At 42.6% G+C, this 14,211-nt stretch overlaps 1 long non-coding RNA gene across 1 annotated transcript; it reads right to left on the bottom strand.

Annotated features, from left to right (window-relative positions):
- Positions 1-11,943: 11,943 nt before the first annotated feature.
- Positions 11,944-12,412, bottom strand: LOC127193077 (uncharacterized). Its single transcript, XR_007831083.1, has 3 exons — positions 12,271-12,412; positions 12,115-12,218; positions 11,944-12,062 (listed from the first exon to the last, which is right to left on the bottom strand). It is a non-coding gene; the product is annotated as an uncharacterized LOC127193077 (long non-coding RNA).
- Positions 12,413-14,211: the final 1,799 nt, after the last annotated feature.

Here is a 14,211-nt window from a genome sequence, read left to right on the forward strand (position 1 = left end):
CAATCTACGGTTAAATATTAAGGTGGCTAATGGCTAAACCATTGTATCTGCCCAATGAGTTTCATATTTGTAGGGACATATCTTCTTCCTCCCTCCTCTTCATTTCTTTCTCTTCGTATTAGAGTTGGTCACCAGACACTAACACACCCTGTTGGAGGGCAGGAGCTCTTACGTAGACTTGGCAGCGCCTGTGGTGTCCAGACTATTCATTCGACAAGTATTTAAGTGAGTCCTTCAGATGCCAGCTTCTGGAGACATAAAGATGTGTAAGATGTGCTTTTTACCCTCTCTGCACAGTCAGGAGCACTGAGCCAACTACCCAAGTAGGACATGGGATCACATCTCCCTTTTCAGTCCCTCTTTACACATGTAGTGAGAGCCAGACTTGGACCACACGATCAGCGAGGGCCCTTCTGATCTCTCGCACAATGCAGTCTCTTACACAAATTCGTTAACTCTCCAACAACTATTTATCAAACTGAAAATTGGCAAACATTTCCCCTTCCTCCCATTTATAGACTATAATGTTGAAAATGAATGAGGCGATGTCTACAGAATGCTTTAATAAGCAAGTTGGAGAGAGATATTATATAAGTTTGAGGCACTATTATTAATGGAAATACGAAAACAAGGGCTGATGTTTTCAGAGAGAACAGATGGCTCCTTTGTTTAGAATTTGAGTATAAAAGAGAGAAGGAGGGGAAAAAGATATTTGCCATATTGTGTAGGCCTTGAATTTGAGTGACTTTAAGATGCCAAAACAGTCTGTTTAGGAAAGTCCCATAGATTCAAAATAGCTCCTCACTGATCAAACTGTAATTAAAATAACAACACCAACAAAAAAATGACAGTAAGAGACTTCCTAATAAGAAATGCCACAGTGACAATTGACACAGCCTCCCAGAAACTCCCTTTGAGTAGCTCTCCAGAAATGTACATTTTCATTTCTTCAGACATTTCGGCACATCATGGAGCAAGTCAACGAGAACAGACTGTAAGCTACTTCTTTCTAAGCCCTAGGCTCATCCCCATTTGTACGCATTTTCTCACGACTTGAGTTTGATCCCTGGGTCCCACATGTTAGAAGGAGAGAGGTGATGTCTGAGGCTGTCTTTTAACCTCTACACGCGGCCCCTGCCCCCTGCAAATAAATGTTAAAAAGAGTGGTGAGAGCTGTGCCTCTTCCACTCAACGCCCCCCCCCCCCATTTTTTGATAAATAACACTCTGCATTTGAGTATGCCCTGTTTTTGCAACCCTCAGCCCTGCAGATCTGCTGACTTTGCCTTTCGCAGCCTTCATCCATGGCATCTGGAGAGTTACTGTTCTCTGTCACCCTCACTGCTCTTAGACTCTCCTAGGACACATCTGAGAGGTGTGCCCAGAGCCATGTGACTGAGAAATGTAGGTGGCATGTGGCCTGGGGTCCAGAATGAATGAGAAGCAAGTGAGCCACCGACTGGTACCATCTCTCTCTGCTTCCTGACCACTGCCTCATACTCTCTCTTTCCCATGAAAGCTAAGCTGGAGTAAATTTTTCCCTAAGTAGTTTTTTGCGAAGCCTTTTGCCGTAGCACGCAGAAAAACAGCCACAGCATTTTTTTTTTTAATTGATTAGGAAAGTGAAAAGATTTTGCATGTTTTCCTGTTTTATTCCTTGAATGATCGCTACGTTGCTCAGGCTGGCCTTAAACTTGTCTTCCTTTTTTGTCTTAGTCTCTGAGTAGCTTTGAGCACCTTGGCTTAGGCTATTCCTGGGATATTCTTCTCTTTCTGTTTTAATTGTTTTATCATTGTGAGCATTAAAAAAAGAACACCTCTGTTTATTCGCTGACCTATAAAATGAGGTTATTGAACAAGATAATTTCCTTGATTATTTTTTTCAATAACATTAAATCTGTGGTAGCCGAGGGCTTTGGGAGCAGCCAGGTATATCTAGGCGTCTAATTCATTTCTCTGCCCTTTAACTAGGAATGATGACCTCCCTCCCAATATCTAGGAGGAGCCTCGAGGAGGCAGGCATCCTACAATGTATTCACCAATCTGTTTGTGATTAACATCCTGTGCCCTTTCTCAGCATCCTAAACTCACTGAGTGAAATTTAATTATAGGGAATTCCTTCCTCTCACAGATTTTATACCACTTGAATTTCACTTCTTTTTCTCTGAATCCTTTGCTGACTTTCCACCTCCTATTAATTTAATAGTAGAAATAGGGCTTGAGATCATAAATATTCTCTCTTTACCCGGCATTTGCCAGTCAGGTCTCTGGAAACGAGTGAAAGCCTGGGTGCCCCTCCTCTTTGAAACCAGTCCTGTCAATAAACCCGCTCTTTCTACGCATCTGATGTAAAGATAACAGAAGTGGAGGCCACACTCCTCACGGTTTGGGTGAGATTCTTCTTATTTTGTTGATGGGCAAACGGGATTTAGTCACAGAAGATTACTTGCTTAAAATCACTAAACAAGTGGCTCAGTTACTTACTGGGGTCTGAAGTTATGCGATCTCAGTTCATTTTCCTAGAGATTGGCAAGACGAGGCTAGTGAGCTAGGCATGTTCAGGGGCGGTGGCGGTGGCGGTGGCGGTGGCTGCTGCTGTGGTTGCATGTCCTAAGCCTCTCTGCTGCCTCCTCCTCTTCTTTACGATTTACCTTTAATTCATGTATCTGTATATATGATGTGCACATGTCTATGCTTGGTGCCCCTGGAGATGAGAGAGGAGAATGTCGCGCCGCAGAGCTGGTTACAGAGTTAGATGTTACTATATACACACTGGCACCGTATACGATATCAACCTGCATCCATCGCAACAGCATCACATGCTCATTCCTGCCACAGCGTCAGCCCCACCTTAAACAGAGCCACAAAGTCCAGTGTGCCTGAGTGTAAGTCACTGCAGTCTCTTGAGATGCACTTAGACCCATCTTTGAAATGGAGTTATGAGCAAGCCTGATGACCTTTGGAGACCTTGTTTTTCCCAAGACGACAGTGTAATTCAACAAGCAATTCAGCGTATTTCCAAGCTACTGGTCACTAGGTACTTTGGTTAAAAGGTTAAGGCCTTCGTTTGTCAGATAACTGGCAGTAAAGTAATACCTTTGAAATGTAAGGCGTAGTTTCTACACTGTAGAGAAGGTAATGAAGCCAATACATATTTAGAGTGGTTTCAACCTCACTATAATTGTTTCTGTAGAGTGGTAAATTTAATTTTCTGTGTCTTGTCTTTTATTGCTTTGGGAGATTGAGTAAGAGAAAAAGTGAGATGATGCTGTCAATGGAAGTCCAGGGTTAAGGGACGCATCATAGGGTAGACACTCCTTCTGGAACACAGGAACTGAACAGTAACGGAGAACCCACAAATCTTAGGGCTTCCAAACTTGGCTGCCTAGTAAGTTCTCCGTAGGAATTGTAAACAAGTGACTTGTTCCTAAATTGCCCATTTGCATCACAGTGTCTATAGCATGGACCTAGTGGCAGTCTTCATCCCATACCCAGGCTTGAGGACCATGCCCTAGCCTTGAGTTCTAGCCACAGCATTGATACCATCTTAGTTAACGTCTTTCTTGATGAGCTGCAGTTCTGGGTACTACCTTCAGACACTTAAGTGAAAACTACTGTCTAACCAGGAATTTATGCCAATAATAGTGTCACAGGAACTCCCTGAAAAAGGTACATGGAGGACCAACTAAGAGTTACCCGTTTGGGATGCACTGCCTTTTTATGCTTCTATGAATGTTTAAAAGTGATAGCAAGTAGTATGTTTTATTGCTTTAATTGTTCAAGGTCTTTTTAAGGTATGCAATAAAATACCATTTAAGCTAAATGACCTTTATATTTTAGTGCTTTTGGGAAGGGAACAATACCTGGTATTATGCTGCAGCATAATTTTAATTGTGTCTTCAGGCAGCACAGCCGGCCTTGGACTCTGAGGCCCGAGGGTCAGCTAGCTTCCCTGAGACTTAACCTGTTTCTGCTTAAGCATCAAGTAGACTCGGTTTGCTTGATAGCTCTTGACCTCATAATGTCCAGCCCTCATCTTTGCTTTTTCTTCTTCTTCTTCTTCTTCTTCTTCTTCTTCTTCTTCTTCTTCTTCTTCTTCTTCTCTTCTCTTCTCTTTCTTCTCTTCTTCTTCTTCTTCCTTCTTCTTCTTCTCTCCTTCTCCTTCTCCTTCTCCTTCTCCTTCTCCTTCTCCTTCTCTCCTTCTCCTTCTCCTTCTCCTTCTCCTTCTCCTTCTCCTTCTTCTTCTTCTTCCTTACCCAAGAAGGAGACTTAATTCATTACTTATTTCCTGCTGGAGTTACAGGTGTGGGTAGACAGCATGTATGACCTGATCCATATTTAGGAGGAGGAGCAGAGCCCTCCTCTCCCCCTTCGGTTCAGTCAGCAGTACAGTGTTTAACCCCAGAGGGCCCTGCTAATAGGCCTTTAAAAATTGATACTGTTAGATGTAGCTCGTCTTCCAACTCTGAACTTGTTTTTCTAGAAGGGAAAGAGTACTCAGGCTACAAACACAGGGCACTGGAATTTCAGAGGTTTCTATTAACTTACAGGTCTTGTAAAGGTTGATGTAGTTATGTTCACATTGTGCTCACAGATATGGGTTGTGGTCTACCCATAGTGTTTTAGAAGAAGTGTTTTCCCACCTTTGTGCTAAGAAATTAGACAGATTTTTAGGTATCTCTGAGAAAAACAATCTATGTGTTTATATCTGCACACATATGAGTAGTCTATGTAATGAAATAGTTCAGGCTGAATTTATAAATCATTTTCAAATTCTGTTAAAAAAAAAATAGAGCAAATTCTCAATTGTTAACATTTTTTGATTTTCCCTTAGTGTTTATTTCTTTTCCTGAAGCCTTTTGTTGTAAACAATTCCAATTTAAACTGTTTGAAAGCAAGTGTAGTCCATAAACCCATATCTTTTATTCAAAGTCATCTGTTGTTTATATTTTGTCTCTTTAGTTTTATCATTTCCCCACCTGTGTCTCTGCTTTTTCCCTAGTTTATATACATATTTTTTTCTGAAGTATTGAGAATAAGTGTGCACTGCTTCTTGAAATTTTGAGTAAGATCAAGTGAGAATAAGTTGCATAAATTGTGCACGGTACTGTACCCTTGAATGCAGTGTGTTTCCTACGAATGAGGAAGGTGGGGATCACTTCTGCCCATCATAGTGTGGTGACTCAGTACTATAATTTAAGTTACAGTCTGCACTTTTTTTTTTTTTTTTTGAATAAGCTAACCCAGTTATATTCTTGATGGCATTTTCCTCCTCAGTGAACAAGCAGGCCTAGACTGATAGTTATTTAGTTGCCATGCCTCTTTGGTCTCCTTTGATCTGGAACATTTTCATATTCTTTATATTTCATGATTTTGGCATCTCTGTACAAACTGGAACCTCATTTTGAAATGCGTTCTTCATATTAGCTAGCTATTTCTTTATGTTGGAGTTGAATTGTGCATCCGGCTAGAGTAGCAGTTCGCAACCTGTGGGTTGTGACCCCTTTGGGACCAAACGACCCTCTCACAGGGGTCACTTAAGACCACCTGCATATCAGATATTTATATTACAATTTATAACAGTAACAAAATTAAAGTTATGAAGTGGCAGTGGAAATAATTTTATGGTTGGGTGTCACCACCACATGAGGAACTGTATTCAAGGGTCACAGCGTTAGGAAGTTGAGAACCGTTGTGCTAGAGAGTACTAGGAAAGTGTTGTGTGTCCCTGGTGTCACCCGGGGAGGCTCATAGTGTGCGCTGCTGCCGCTGCTGAAGTTCTTTGATTTATCGATGCTATGGCTACTATTCTGCCCGTTGAATTTATTGTTATTTTGGTTTCTTTGGAGATGGAGTTTCACTATATACCAGGTTGTCCTCCAGCTCCTGATGCTCTTGCCTCTACCTCCCACATGCTGGGCTACGGACACACACTGACCTGCCTGGCTGCCCTCTGCAATTACTTAGCAACCCGTGAAGAGATGCTTCCGGCTTGCTTCTGAGCATTGCAACTATGCCTTTCCCACCATCATCTTCCCTTCATTATGGTGATCTTTCCATGTCTGCTCTAAGCAGCGCCTCCTCCGTCCCCCCCCCCCCCCCAACACACACACTAATGTGACTCTTAGGACCTTTATCTCCTTGTTTGATGATTTGTTGCTGCCACGCTTTAATTTTTTTCCTCAACATATCCCAGATTTAGGCACTGAGAGTGAGGTAGCCCCTGTGTTGTGGTGGATCCCTTCTTCACATTTTGTGGGTATTTATGAAGCTATTGGTGTAGAAAGGCACGCTGGTCTTTTGTCTGCTTGGTCTCACCTCTGGAAACACCTTTTCCTTGCTCTATCCTCACTCCCTTTAGTGGAGAATGCCACTGGATACCAGTATCTGAGGTGTGTTTGTGCCTATTGGTAACTTCCTTTATAGGTCCTTTTGATGGCTGGACCCAAGAAACTACACACACACACACACACACACACACACACACCCCAATGTATTACATGGACCCGTGTAATCATGGGAACAGTTTTGTCATTTTGCTGCCAATTACTTCAATGATTGTCCCACCAATGTCTTTAGTCAGTGTTGGTCAAACTTTAATTTGTTGCCAACCTAAATAGTTTTTATTATTATTATTATTATTATTATTATTATTATTATTATTATTATTATTATTATTTTACTACTGCTGTATCATCAAGTCAGTCTCACCCTTTAGCTCAGGCTAGCTTGCAAGTCAAACTCATAATGAACCTCCCAAGTGCCTAAGCCTTCTAGGTGCTGGGGTTATGCCTGGGAGCTACCCTGCATCCACTCTTAACCAAAACGTTTCAGTTTTGTAAACGGCACTTTTATTTGCCTGCTTCAGTTGTTGTCTCAGAGGCTTACTGCCTCCTTTTGCTAACATAGGCCTAGTCCTGGAAGCTTCTAGCCTCTGTACAATCTAACTGAGGCCTCGGAGACTTACTGCTTAATAAACTAATCCTTTCTTGTTCTTACTGAGCTCTGGGCTGGCTGGCTCAACTCAGCTGTTCTGGCTCTAACTCCTCTCCCAGCTGACTTATTTAATCTGCCTTCTCTATTGGCGCCTGAGTTTCTCTGCTTGGCCTCTAACTCTGGCTCCTTTTCATTCTCTGGCTTGTTCTTTCTTCACATGCTCATGTCTAGCTTGCTCTTTCATTCAAGCTCTCACTGTAAAACTCTCTCTTCTCATGAGACTTGAGCGTATCCTATCCTGTCAAATCTTCTCTGATTTGTCATCTTTTCTGCCACTCAATTAGACACTCAATTAGACTTTCAAACATGGGTGTTTCCTTCGATAAACTAACTTTATCTTTGTTTAGTATTAAAGGCTCTCTACCAGGCTGGCCTTGAACTCAGATCTGTTTGCCTCTGTCTCCTGGATTAAAGGTGTGCTTGTATTCCAGGTCTTTGGATGTTGTTTCTTGCCAGAGCAACCATGTTCTGAATTAAAAATTCTCTATACAGTTTTTCACCTTTGGATTGGATTAGTTTGGGGTCAGTGTATAGAGTTCCAAATTTAGCTTCATTTTCCAAATGATATCTTAAGCTCCAACAAGACTTGGTGTAGAAATATCATTGACCATATTATCTGAAATTGATGTTTACTATTTATTTATTTATTTATTTATTTACTTACTTACTCATTTATTTATTTAGGTGCACCCAGGCTCCAGCTCTGTTGTCCAGGCTAGTTTAGAAGTCCCAAGCTCAAACAATCCTCTGCTTTAGCTTCCGAGTAGCAAGAAGTGTGAACCATCCCTGATTACCAGTTGTTACCTTGTAACACAAGCTCTGAGTAGGGTGTGTGTGTGTGTGTGTGTGTGTGTGTGTGCGCGCGCGCGCGCGCGCGCGCTGGGGAGAAAACAGTGATGAAAGCAGCTGGGAAATTAGAGGAATATGTGTTCCAGGTTACACGATGTCTGACATTAAAGCTGAAAACCCTTTATGTCAATTAAGCATACTTGACCTTTTGCAAGTCCTCTCTCTGGTTCCTCCTTCCTTTCCTTCCTTTCTTTCTTCCTTCCTTATCCCCCTCCCTACCCCTCTCTCCCCCAAATTGTTTAGCACAGTTAGCAGAAAGGAGTGTGGCTCAAAGAGCAATTTAGGGGTTGCTTTTGCCTCCCCTCCTCCCTGCCTCCCCGTATGCATTATGAGACCTTGGCTGCACACATTTTTTTGACAGCAGTCAGAGTGTGGTGTCTGTTACTCCTGCTGTGTTCTGATTCTCACTGCGTCTTTTCCTGCAGATTGCCCATTTCAGGGGGACCTTCGCCCATAGGACACCCATAGCCACACTAGCTGAGAGGCTGACCTGAGAGATTTGGGGGCGTCACGACCTGTGTGAGGTAGGTAGCGGGGGTGGTGGTCGGCCTGTCTGTACATGCCTGTAGTTCCCAGGCAAGTTGGAAAATAGAAATATCTTTCCTTGACAATATTGGCAATGAGGAATTCTAAATGAGTAAGTCACCTGACCTCAAAGAATCAAGAGCTGAGTTTTAAATGTTTATGGGAAGCATACGCTGTATTGTTTCTTGAAGGAAGACGATTGCCTGTTAACTTGATGTTGTTGACACACTCCCATTAGTTTGCTTGGGGAGGCTGGTCAGTATTCCATGAAGAGGGGCCTCAGTTTGTGTTTGGGTGTATTTGGAAAAATGTGCACTTTAGCAAGTTGAGGCCGCCTTTCTTTGTCAGATGGCTTCTTAGAGTATTTGTTATGAGTCAATCTCTCTGTCTGTATTTCTATGTATAAGTAAGTGTGTGTGTGTGTGTGTGTGTGTGTGTGTGTGTGTGTGTGTGTGTGTGTGTGTTCTGGTGGTGGTGGTGTTCAGATCTGGCACATGTGAGGTCAGTGGTTCAGCATTGAGCTGTGCATCCTCATCTCAGTTTTGACAGAGGTTTCCCTGAGTGGTCATGCTGGCCTTGAACCCACTGCGTCGCCCTGGAAAGTATAGGACCTTTGTCTATAGCATCTTTTCTTCCTGAGTGCTGGGGTTGCAAATGTGCCTCAGGATGTTCTCTTTAACTTCTCACATTGATTTGTTAGGAACAAAAATCTGTCATTGCTCTCCCCTTAAGGACATCTATCCGTACAAAGGCAAACTTGTTAGGGTCATGGTACTGTAGATGGAGCTGGGACGGCTTTGAGTCCCTAGTTTATTATCTTCCCTTAACTTCGCTCAGAGTTGGGCTCTCTGCCGGCACATTATCCGTTTTATTCATTAATGTGTGCCTGCAGCCCACATGCCTGGTGCATAGCAGCGGTGAGTGAGTAGTTCTGTGCGTGAAGCTGTCAGCTCTCATTTAGCTTGTTGAAATGCTGCTCATGGTTTGATTCTGACTCCTGAATGTAGTGGATGTTTTAAACAACAAAGTTTTACTTTTAGTATAATAAAAAAATCAATAGACATATATACTCAGAATTATGTATGTAGCATCTCGGCCTCCCCAGTGTTGTAAGTTTTCATTGTGAGTCATTGAATATGCCCGAACTGTTGATGCTCACAGCACAGAGCAGCCGCACACACAGATAGACATGGTTTGACCTTTGCTTCTTGCTGCCCGGAGTTACCTAAGATAGGCACATAGGAATAGACAGGATAAGCTTGGCTGCCTGCCACCCAGGATGGGATGCAGGTATGTGGGTTCAGTTTAGCTGTCTGCTTTGTTGGATAGCCACTTAGCTTTGAGTTTAGTTCAAGCAGCACACCCGTAGGCTGATGCCTGCTTTTTGGTAGGGGCTGTCTGCCCCACCTCTTGGTTTCCTCCATGCCATTTCTCTCTTCTGTTCAGCAGATGGTAGGGGTGTCATCTCTTCCTCCTTCGTTTCAATGTTATATGTTTGAGTGTTTGTCTGCATGCCTGTCTGCTCTCACATGTGTGCCTTGTGCTCAGGGAGGCCAGAAGAAGGCATTGGAATCCATGGAACTGGGATCACAGATGGTTGCAAGGCACTGTATGGTTCAGGGACTCCTTTGGCAGAACAGCTAGTGCTCTTAAGCACCGAGCCACTTCTATAGCTCTGTCCAGCAGGCATTCTGATGTGTTTTACTTCAGGATGCTCTGGGAGATGATTGTGTCTGTCTCCCGGAAATTGTCCCTTTTTCCTGAACATGTTCACATCTAAACAGGCTCCCATGACTGAGCTGTACTGCAAGTGAGCTAGCCTTATCTGTGCACGTGTGCTTGGATGGATGCGTGCATGCACACCCTTGTACACACCCTTCTCACATATCTAGTAAAGGACCACTATGTGACTTATTTCTGTAGAATATAAGAACTTAAGATTCTGACCATGTTAGGTCCCTTGTCGTTTACTTTCTATTTCTGTCTCTGGAATATTACTGTGTTCTGTATTCTAAATGACTTTTTTTTTTTCCTTTCTTCTTTTTTCCCTCTGAGATAGGGTTTCTGAATGAAGTCTTGGAATTCACTCTAGACAAGGCTGGCCTTGGACTCAGATAAATCCTTCTGCCTCTGCCTCCTAAGTGCTGGGATTAAAGGTGTGTGCCACCACGCCTGGCTCAAAATGACTTTTATTGATGCTTTTGAAAATATACATGTAGTTAATTCTTATAGACACTTGTCAGCTGTATCGCTGCTCCCCCATACACACAGAAGGAGATGGAAAGGGACTGAGAAGAGGGGAGGGGAAAGAAGAATTACCTGTAATGTTGTTATCCTAAATTGTAAAACAGTGCAAATGTTAATAAGGTGTGAGTGTGTGTGTATGTGTATGTATGTGTGTGTGAATACGTGTGTGTATGTGTGAGTACTTGTGTGCATGTGAGTATATGTGTGTATGAGTGTGTGAGTATGTGAGTGTGTGTGTGTGAGTGTATATGTGTGTGTGTGCACACGCGTATATGCACTTATGGACTGCTATTCTGGTGCTTGCCTTTTAAACCAGCTCTGTTTCTACCTACTTCCTGTATCCTTTCATGGAAAGCATATTTACAATATTTCTGTATTGCAGCACTCAATACTTAACCTTCACTCAGTGCAGTGAGCTATTGCAGTGAGTGCTGTAGCTTAATTCGCCTTTGTACTTTCAGGGTCTCTCTCCAAATCCATCTGTATGCATAGTAGTTTCTCACTAAGTGTCTGATTAAACTGCGGTGAGTACACATCAAACCAGAAAAAGATCTGCCCACCTTTTCTTAAGAAATTAAACTTGGCACATGATGCATTCCAGAACTACAAGAGAAAGGTGAGAGCCAGAAGAAGCAAAGCTGTCCTAATATGGCCATGAGGAAGCAGGGTTTACAGTGTGGTAGGTGTCACCTACAGTGTTCTGCAACTGTCTGATGGCTCTGAGACGGGGCCTCCTGTACCCCATGGTCACTGTTGTTTGTACCTCCTTTAAAACAGCAAATCAGGAGTTTAGAGGCAGGAACTGGCTTGCATTTATCAGATGCGTAACACAAGGCAGTCTGTGATGGCAATATTCACAAGCCTCTGGGAGCAAGCGTTTCATTCATTGGCTCACGGTGTCATCGCTAGTCATCGCTGGTGGTGGTCCTGCAGTCAGATGATGCAGAAGTTGAGCTGGTTGCCACAGTCACTGTGTAGTGAAGAATGACCGAGGCAGAAGTGGAGGCCCCAGTACCTCATGTCCCTCAACCAGAGTGTAGAAATCCTTCACTGCCTGTCTTTAGGCTGTTAGCTGAAAGATGTGCCTTGGCTGACCCAGCTCCCATCCAGCATGGTGACCTCCTAACCAGACATATGGGATACCTGGGTGTTTAGACCTCTGGAGACCTTCAATGTGCTGTGATTGTCCAGTTTCCCGCATCTGTGTAATCATGGGTAAACTCAGATAAAAGATTAGAGCCCAAACAGCTGAGGTTGCAGGTGGCCTTGCTAGCCCATGTAAGGGAGCCGTACAACCTTCGAGTGCTTTATAGAAGCTCCTGCTCCTGGCCCTGCTCCTGTGCTTCTGCTGCAGCTTCCTTGTTGCCTTGGAAGCTTCTTGGTTGGTTCAGCATGAGGTTATGAATCAAGTCAAAGGATGGTAGAACTGTAGTTGTCTGAGCTCACCTACTGTGTGGGCTGTCTAAGCTCACCTACTGTGTGGGCTGTCTGAGCTCACCTACTGTGTGGGCTGTCTGAGCTCACCTACTGTGTGGGCTGTCTGAGCTCACCTACTGTGTGGGCTGTCTGAGCTCACCTACTGTGTGGGCTGTCTGAGCTCACCTACTGTGTGGGCTGTCTGAGCTCGCCTACTGTGTGGGTTGTCTGAGTTCACCTACTGTGTGAGTTCACCCTGGGAAAGTAGCAGAGGAGAAACTAAATATTGCACTTTGACAGAGAGTGTCATCAAGCTGGCTGCGCCTGCTAGATGCTTGCACAGTCTAACATGCACTCAGTATACATTTGCTGTCTATTACAGATGCAGGCATACAGATTAAGGCGTAGAGACCTGATGCTGTTCTCCAGGTCACAGAGCGAGTTAGCAGCCCTTGAGCTGGGGTTCATTCATGCCACGATAGCCTTGGAGTGTATGCATTCCCATATACCTGCCACCTGCCACATCGTGTCAGGAGATTGATTATATGGTCTCTAAGCTGTTTATGGGTCTGGGCAAGCAAGCTGTACACTTGGCGTTGGAGGTCTTGTGAAGATTTTTCTGACCTCTGCCATTCCTCCCCGCTACACACGCACACTGTGAGGGTTAGTTGTGTGCACGTTTGTCTCTGTTGTTAGATGTGAGCTCTTTAGGTGTCTTGCTGGAGTGTCTAGTTGGTAGAAGGTGCCTGATAGATATATATTGAAAATTGTACTCTCTGTTCCATGCTGTGTTTGCTGCATTTCGTTGGACACTAAACACCCATACGTCTTAGAATTAGGTCCTGCAACTTGAAGGAGCCCCGATTTGGCTTCTGTTTTAACGTTTAAACAAACACCTACCCTTTGTTTTCCGTGTTTAATTTCAACCTTTGGAGGGGAAAGCTGCCACGCTTACCTCATTAACATTTTGGTCGATTGAGTTTGTGGAGAGTAAGCAGTGTGTACATGATCAGAGTTGGTAACACCTTTGTGGGGATTGTGATGTGACTGGAAAACATTATCAATGAGCAAATAAGCATTCCAGACTTGCTCCTGATATCCAGATATGTTCTGAATGTGGCTGAGCATTTTGGGTATAATGTGGAGTGAGGGATCTTTTAAAAGTGTTTCATACTCTTTAATTAATCAGTTGAAATATTAACATAAATATTATGAGTAAAATGTTATAATGATGGTTGTGCAAGCTGTTTTATGGATAAAACATCTTATTAACAATTTTGAAATAGTTAAACAATTAAAGAGATTGGTGGTTCATATATATTTAGACTAGCTAAATCTTAGCTAATAGGGTACATTGACTCAGATCCTGGGAAGAACATTATATCATTTTGAAGCCATCAAGTGATTATGAAATATTAGTTAGGATGGCAATATTTTTATGAGCTTAGCTTATATCATAATTATAATTATTATAGAACTGCTCGATGAATTCACGTATTACATTAAAGAGGAATGACCATTAAGATGTATTTTAAATATTTAATTATTTAATTTTACCTAAGGCCATAAATCTTTTAAGAAAAACTCTCCTTAATAATTTCACATGTAGCAATTGAAACGCCAGCATGGCTCTCTCTATTCCTTGGAACTTCGGTTGGGAAACTTTTTGTTGATTCTTATAGGAGTTCAGATGAGGACAGTGATGGGCTTAAGTGGTGGCTTTGGCTGAATACTGATTTTAAAATTAGCCATTTGGTAATGGATCAGTTCTTGTTGTAATAGATCTTTATTTATATAGAGAGGCTCACATGCCAGTGGGGGAAAATCCCCAGTTACCTCTGTCAGTTTCCTTGCAAGTGGTTTTCTTATTCGCCATCTACTAACTCTCCTCTATATTTTTGGTGTATGTGAGTGACATATGTATGTATATATGTATGTATGTATGTATGTTTGTACTATATGTGCCTATGTACATATGCATGCATGTATGTGTGTGTATGTTTATACTATGTGTGTTCATATGTGTGTATGTGTGTATTTATGTATGTATGTGAACTGTAGATTGTTTTTCTTCTGTATGTACCTTCTCATCTTTGTTTTTGGCAGATAATCTTGGCATGTAATGGAATTCATAGAACATCATTTATTTTTGTATTAATTCACTTGATAATCATTGTAA

Source organism: Acomys russatus, chromosome 8, assembly GCF_903995435.1.
Source record: "Acomys russatus chromosome 8, mAcoRus1.1, whole genome shotgun sequence".
NCBI lineage: Eukaryota > Metazoa > Chordata > Mammalia > Rodentia > Muridae > Acomys > Acomys russatus.